Source organism: Octopus bimaculoides, chromosome 10, assembly GCF_001194135.2.
Source record: "Octopus bimaculoides isolate UCB-OBI-ISO-001 chromosome 10, ASM119413v2, whole genome shotgun sequence".
NCBI lineage: Eukaryota > Metazoa > Mollusca > Cephalopoda > Octopoda > Octopodidae > Octopus > Octopus bimaculoides.
In genome coordinates this window covers 24,868,013-24,874,410 of record NC_068990.1, presented here as the reverse complement: position 1 = coordinate 24,874,410, position 6,398 = coordinate 24,868,013, and the positions used below count along the sequence as shown (strand labels likewise).

At 37.3% G+C, this 6,398-nt stretch overlaps 2 non-coding genes across 2 annotated transcripts; both read right to left on the bottom strand.

Annotated features, from left to right (window-relative positions):
- Window positions 1-2,530: 2,530 nt before the first annotated feature.
- Window positions 2,531-2,602, bottom strand: Trnae-uuc (transfer RNA glutamic acid (anticodon UUC)). The gene has a single exon. It is a non-coding gene; the product is annotated as a tRNA-Glu (tRNA).
- Window positions 2,603-4,211: 1,609 nt separating this feature from the next.
- Trnae-uuc (transfer RNA glutamic acid (anticodon UUC)) lies at window positions 4,212-4,283 on the bottom strand. Its single transcript has one exon. It is a non-coding gene; the product is annotated as a tRNA-Glu (tRNA).
- Between the last annotated feature and the right edge of the window lie 2,115 nt (window positions 4,284-6,398).

The window sequence follows — 6,398 nt, the reverse complement described above, 5'->3', positions numbered from 1 at the left end:
GTAATAGGCTTTATTTGCTGGTCGTTACATTATTTTCACCCATCAGTATGTTTCTTGAACAGAAACAAAACTAAAACCTTAGAGGAGATTTGAATTTATAGTAATTAAATCCTTTCATCACCCAAATGGGTCGTGGTGGCACTCAGTCGGTTACGATGACAAGGGTTCTAGTTGGCCCGATCAACGGAACAACCTGTTCGTGAAATTAACGTGCAAGTGACTGAGCACTCCACAGACACAGTTTCAGCGTGACACAGAATGTGAGAAGGTATAACAGAACCAGGAAGAAAGAGTGAGAGAAAGCCGTGGTGAAAGAGTACAGCAGGGTTCACCCCCCCCCCCTGCTAGAACAGATTTTTTTCTGTACTTATTAAAAATGTGACCGTCTATAACCACATAGTGGATGAGAGAGAAAATAGTAGCAATACGTGAATTTCAATATCCAGTGTTGTTTGACGACCAGACATGGCAGTATGAAGAATCTGCAACAGGAATAGCCGAAAATGCTACTAAGGGTAACACTTGGCAAAAACTCGCATCTATTCATTCATTTACGCACGCTCGCCCACACAACTTCAGAATCAGGCCACAAGTACACCACTGTATAAAAGTACTTTCTTTCGCTCCCCAGTGGACCACCGAGTCCAATATAGTCTTTTAAAAATCGGCATATAGATAATTAAAAATGACTTCTCTCTCATGCAATTATCTTATTGTTAATGAGGTTTCTTTGCTAACCATATAAAATATATTAACCGGCAATAAAATATATTATCAAAAGTGTTGATTTATCGTCAGTATTTTTCATAGTTGCGGACTGTTATTGCATTATGTTCCCTCACCGATGGAGGTGAGTAGAATGTAATGTTTTGCCATAAGGACTAGCTTCTGATTTGAGCTCCCAAGCGGTAATAGTATGCTTTGGAACAAATGGACACTCGGAAATATTTTCTTCAGTCACCAGTTATAGAGCAATGAAGAGAAAATAAAGAAAAGCGAAACACAGAGAAGAATATAAGCAACGAATAGTGAAAATGGGTTTTATGTTTTCCCTGACAAACATGCACGTGTTAAAAAAGGAAAAAGTTGAATTTGTTGGAACTCTCATCACACAATAAAAAGCCGTACATTCTCATGCCAGAAATCGAACATGGACCACTTGAGTGACAGCTAGGAATCCTAACTACTAGTCAACATGAGAAGGATTGACACGGTCGTCGTGGTGGCACTCAGTCGGTTACGATGACAAGGGTTCTAGTTGGCCCGATCAACGGAACAACCTGTTCGTGAAATTAACGTGCAAGTGACTGAGCACTCCACAGACACAGTTTCAGCGTGACACAGAATGTGAGAAGGTATAACAGAACCAGGAAGAAAGAGTGAGAGAAAGCCGTGGTGAAAGAGTACAGCAGGGTTCACCCCCCCCTGCTAGAACTTCGTAGAGCTTTAAGTATTCCCGCTCAATAAACACTCACAATGCCCGGTCTGGGAACCGAAACTGCGATCCTACGACGATGAAGTCAAATCTAGATGCTAACACAGCAAAGGAAGAAAAAAAATGATGAAAAGTGAAAATCGCTTTAATATTTGATGTAAAAAATATACATGGAGTGGTGTGCCCTAATTGCCAGTTTTTGTAAGGGATATAATCATTTCTAGATAAATACTGGAAGGGTTAGAAGTTTGAATATTAAATCGGGGGGTGGGGAAACAGAAGAAGAAGCATGGCTGTGTGATAAGAAGTTTGCATCCCGATCTCATTGCTTTGGGTTCAGTCCCACTGCGTGGCAACTTAAGAGTCTTCTTCTATATATAGCCACGGGCTGGTCAAAACGTTGTGAGTGGGTTTGGTAGACGGAAACTCGAAATATTCTGTATGTGGCCTGTGTGTTTTCTGTACCCTGTTTATCATTTTGTTAATATTTTATTGCAACGTCATGTACCCAGATATGCATCTATATATACATGTAGATGAAGGTATGTACATACATGTACATATATATGCATATACTCATATTATATATATATATATATATATATATATATATATATATATATATATATATATACATTTGTGTGTGTGTGTGTGTGTGTGTGTGTGCGTGCGTGTCTTTGTGTCTATGTTTGTCCCACACCCACCTCCATGATTTAGTGGTTCGGCAAAAAGTAACGATAGAATAAGCACTAGGCTTAAAAAGTACCGGGGTGGAGTCATTCGATTAAAAATTCTTCGTGGCTGTGCCCCAGCTTGGCTGCAGTCTAATGGCTGAAACAAGTAAAAGATAAAAGGCTCAAGTTCTTTACTTTTGGTTTACTCATTACAAAGTAATTGAACTTTCTGGTCACAGGTAATTATGTATAGCGCCATTTCATTCTTATTAGAAATCGCCAGTATGATCTAATCTGAGGTAAATAAATTATTAAACATTTTAGGAAGTGTGACATTTCTTATGGATGGAAAATAATTTCACTCTCGAATGCATTCATAGAATATAGCATACAAATAATATTTTGAAAAGAAAAAGACAAGTTCCCATGCCGGGAATCGAACCCGGGCCGCCTGGGTGAAAGCCAGGAATCCTAACCACTAGACCACATGGGAAAGTTACTTTGTAATCTAATACATACTGTTTTATTGAAAATGCTGCTTCATTTTTTTTTCCTACTTGTAACTGCCGCTGATGATTGTTACATTGTATCCGTCTTCACCAGCAGTAGGCGGACACAAACTAATATCAGTAAATATTTTTTACTCGTAAATAGAAACATTTAGAATAGAATGTCTTGCGCAGTAAATAAACTAAAGCCTTTGAATATATTCAAATTTACAAAGCGGGAGTTGTTAGTAAGGAGAGCATAGGTATGTGAATGGATGAAAACAGGTGAAATTAAAAGACTGAAACAAGTTAATTTATTTAGAGACGCCAGCCGCATGAGAATTTAATGATGAAAGCAATAAGTTTCAAAATTACTAATTGTAGTTTAGATTAAAAAAATAAAGGTAGAAGACAATATTGGAATTTTTATTAATAGATTATGGACTTTGTATTGAGACAGTCCGACCTTTAACAGTACAATTATAACTCCAGTCGTGTTTCGGTCTAACCAGACCTGTTCAACGGAGGATAGTAGCTATCATTGTTGTTGATTGCCGGCTGTTGATTTTATTTTTCAGTCATGAAGGGTAACTTGTAGAATAAAGTGTATTGCGCAGGTAGTAAACTAAAACCTTTGAACAGATTTCAACTGACAAAGAAGGACTTAGTAGTAAAGAGTTCTGTTGTATGATACCGACTGAAATACTTTCTCAAGTCACCAATAATCGACTCAATATTTTAAAAATAAACGAAGAAATATATATATGAATGGAAAAAGGAGTGGCTGTGTGTTAAGTAGCTTGCTTAACAACCACATAGTTCCGGGTTCAGTCCCACTGCGTGGCATCTTGGACAAATGTTTTCTACTATAGCCTCGGGCCGACCAAAGCCATGTGAGTGGATTTGGTAGACGGAAACTGAAAGAAGCCCGTCGTATATATATATATATATATGTGTGTGTGTGTGTGTGTGTGTTTGTGTGTCTGTGTTTGTCCCCCCTAGCTTTACTTGACAACCGATGCTGGTGTGTTTATGTCCCCGTCACTTAGCGGTTTGGCAAAAGTGACCGATAGAATAAGTACTAGGCTTACAAAGAATAAGTCCCGGGGTCGATTTGTTCGACTAAAGGCAGTGCTCCAGCATTGCCGCAGTCAAATGACTGAAACAAGTAAAAAAAAAAAAAGAGTAAAGGGTTCAGTATAATTTAATGACTTTAATTAGATCAAACAAAACAGCTGTTTGAAATAGGCTGGAAAACAAATTGAGTGCATTAAAATCAAGAACAGCTTTTAGACTGGCAAGAGAAGTATTTCAGGTTTGATTTTTGAGAATGAACACCGAGTGGCGTTAAGATTCCATTAGTTGCCAACAAACAAACAAATCCAGTCCGAAACTGGATGGAAAACAAGGAACACATTAAGTACACATATTCAATATTCAGTTGAAGGTATTGCTCATTAATTATACTAGGAGGAAGATTTCGTAAAGGCGTGAGTCTCAGAGTATCTCTTATCCCTTCCACACAATGTTTAATGAGCATCCTTACACTGCAAATAAAATAAAATAAAAATAAATAAATAAAAAGTGAGTGCATAAAAACGCTTTTTAAAAATGTTCCCATGCCGGGAATCGAACCCGGGCCGCCTGGGTGAAAGCCAGGAATCCTAACCACTAGACCACATGGGAATACCTGCTGTTCTCAGTATGATAAAAAGATTATTATAACTGTTGCTCTCATCAGTAGCTATCATTGTTGTTGATTACTGGCCGTTACATTATTTTTTCATTCATGAAGTGAAGCATGTAGAATATAGTGTCTTGTACCGTAACTAAACTGAAGCCTTTGAAAATATTGAAACTGACAAAGCAGGAGTTGGTAGTAAGGCGATCTAATCTACGAAATTAACAAAAATTCTTCCTCCAATCGCCAATAGCGCATTCAATATCTCCAAACTATATGAAGTACATAAATATATAAATGAATGAACACAGACTGGAATTAAGTCTTAAGAGACTGTAACGAATTAATTTACTTGGGGACACGTGCTGCATGAGAATATAATGATAAAATCAATAAGTTTCTAAATTACTAATTCTAGTTTAGATTTTTAAAAAAAAGGGTAAGAGAAGACAATGCTGAAATTCTAATGAATTAATTATGGACTATTGTCTAGAGATAGTTTGACCTTTAACAATACGATTATAACTCCAGTCGTGTTTCGGTCTAATAGGACCTCATTAACGGTGTATAGTAGCTATCATTGTTGTTGACTGCTGGCTGTTGCTTTTATATTTTCATTCACGAAGGGAAACGTAGAATAAAGTGTCTTGAACAGGAACTAAACTAAAGCCTTAGAACAGGTTTAAACAGACAAAGAAGGACTTATTATTAAAGAACTCTGCTGTACGAAACTGTCAAAAATACTCTCTGAAGTAACCAATATCCCACCCAATATTTCCAAAAGAAAATGAAAAAAATATAAATGAATGAAAAGAAGATAAAAATAAAGACGAATAATTAAGAATAATTTTACGATTTTAATTAGAACCAAACAAAACAACAAAACAAATCCTCTTTGAAGCATGATGGAAAACAGGTTAAGTGCATTAAAGGAAAAGAGGTTAAAGGTTTATTGCTGGACGCCTGGATGAAAGAAAGACTGGAAAGTATATACAAGGACGCTTGTTGTATGAAAACATAGTGAAGTTGGGGGTTGTATATTTGGAATAACTGATGGGGTAAGACATGAAATTTTAATTATTTAATATTGCAACCTTAATATTGAGAATAATCATTCTCTAGATTCCTAAATCTTGTTTTAAAAAACACAGCGAAAAACACTGAAATTTTAATATATAGTTGTAAGTCTGATCTTTAGCAGAACTGTGACAAGTCTAGTCATGTTTCGGTCAAGTTGAACCTTATCAATGGAACAGAGAGTAAGCATTACTGCAAATCTGAGAATGACTAGAAAAGTATTTCAACTTTGTGAGAATGGATGTAAAGTGGTTTAAACTTAAAAAGAAAAAGAAACTATGACAAATTATGTCTTGGGACTCCTACTGCATGAGAACTTAATGATACCAACTATCATTTTCTAAATTAGTTTTTCTAGTTGAAAAAAAAAAAGAAAAAGCAAAACAAAAAACCTCCCAAAACCTGCAAATAAAGAACAGGCGGAAATAGATAATACTGATGTTATCTCCAGTCATATTCCAGGATAATTGTACATTATCAAAGGAGCATAGTGTGAACGTTACTGCAAATCGTAGAATGACGATCTAAGTATTAAAGATTCAAATTTGGAGAATGAACATAGAGCGGCGTTAACACCTCCGATGTTGGAAAGAAGCAAAGAAATCCAGACCGAAACTAAATGGCAAACAAGTAGCAGTGGCACTCCGTCGGTTACGACGACGAGGGTTTTAGTTGATCCGATCAACGGAACAACTTACTCGTGAAATTAATGTGCATGTGACTGAGCACTCCACAGACACGTGTAACCTTAACGTAGTTCTCGAGGAGATTCAGCGTTACACAGAGTATGATAAGGCTGGCCCCTTTGAAATACAGGTACAACAGAAACAGGAAGAAAGAGTGAGAGAAAGTTGTGGTGGGAGAGTACAGCAGGGTTCGCCACCACCACCACCACCACCTGCCGGAGCCTCGTGGAGCTTTAGGTGCTTTCACTCAACAAACACTCACAACGCCCGGTCTAGGAATCGAAACCGCGATCCTACGACTGCGAGTCCGCTGCCCTAACCACTACGCCTTGCGCCTCCACTTGGAAAACAAGTACA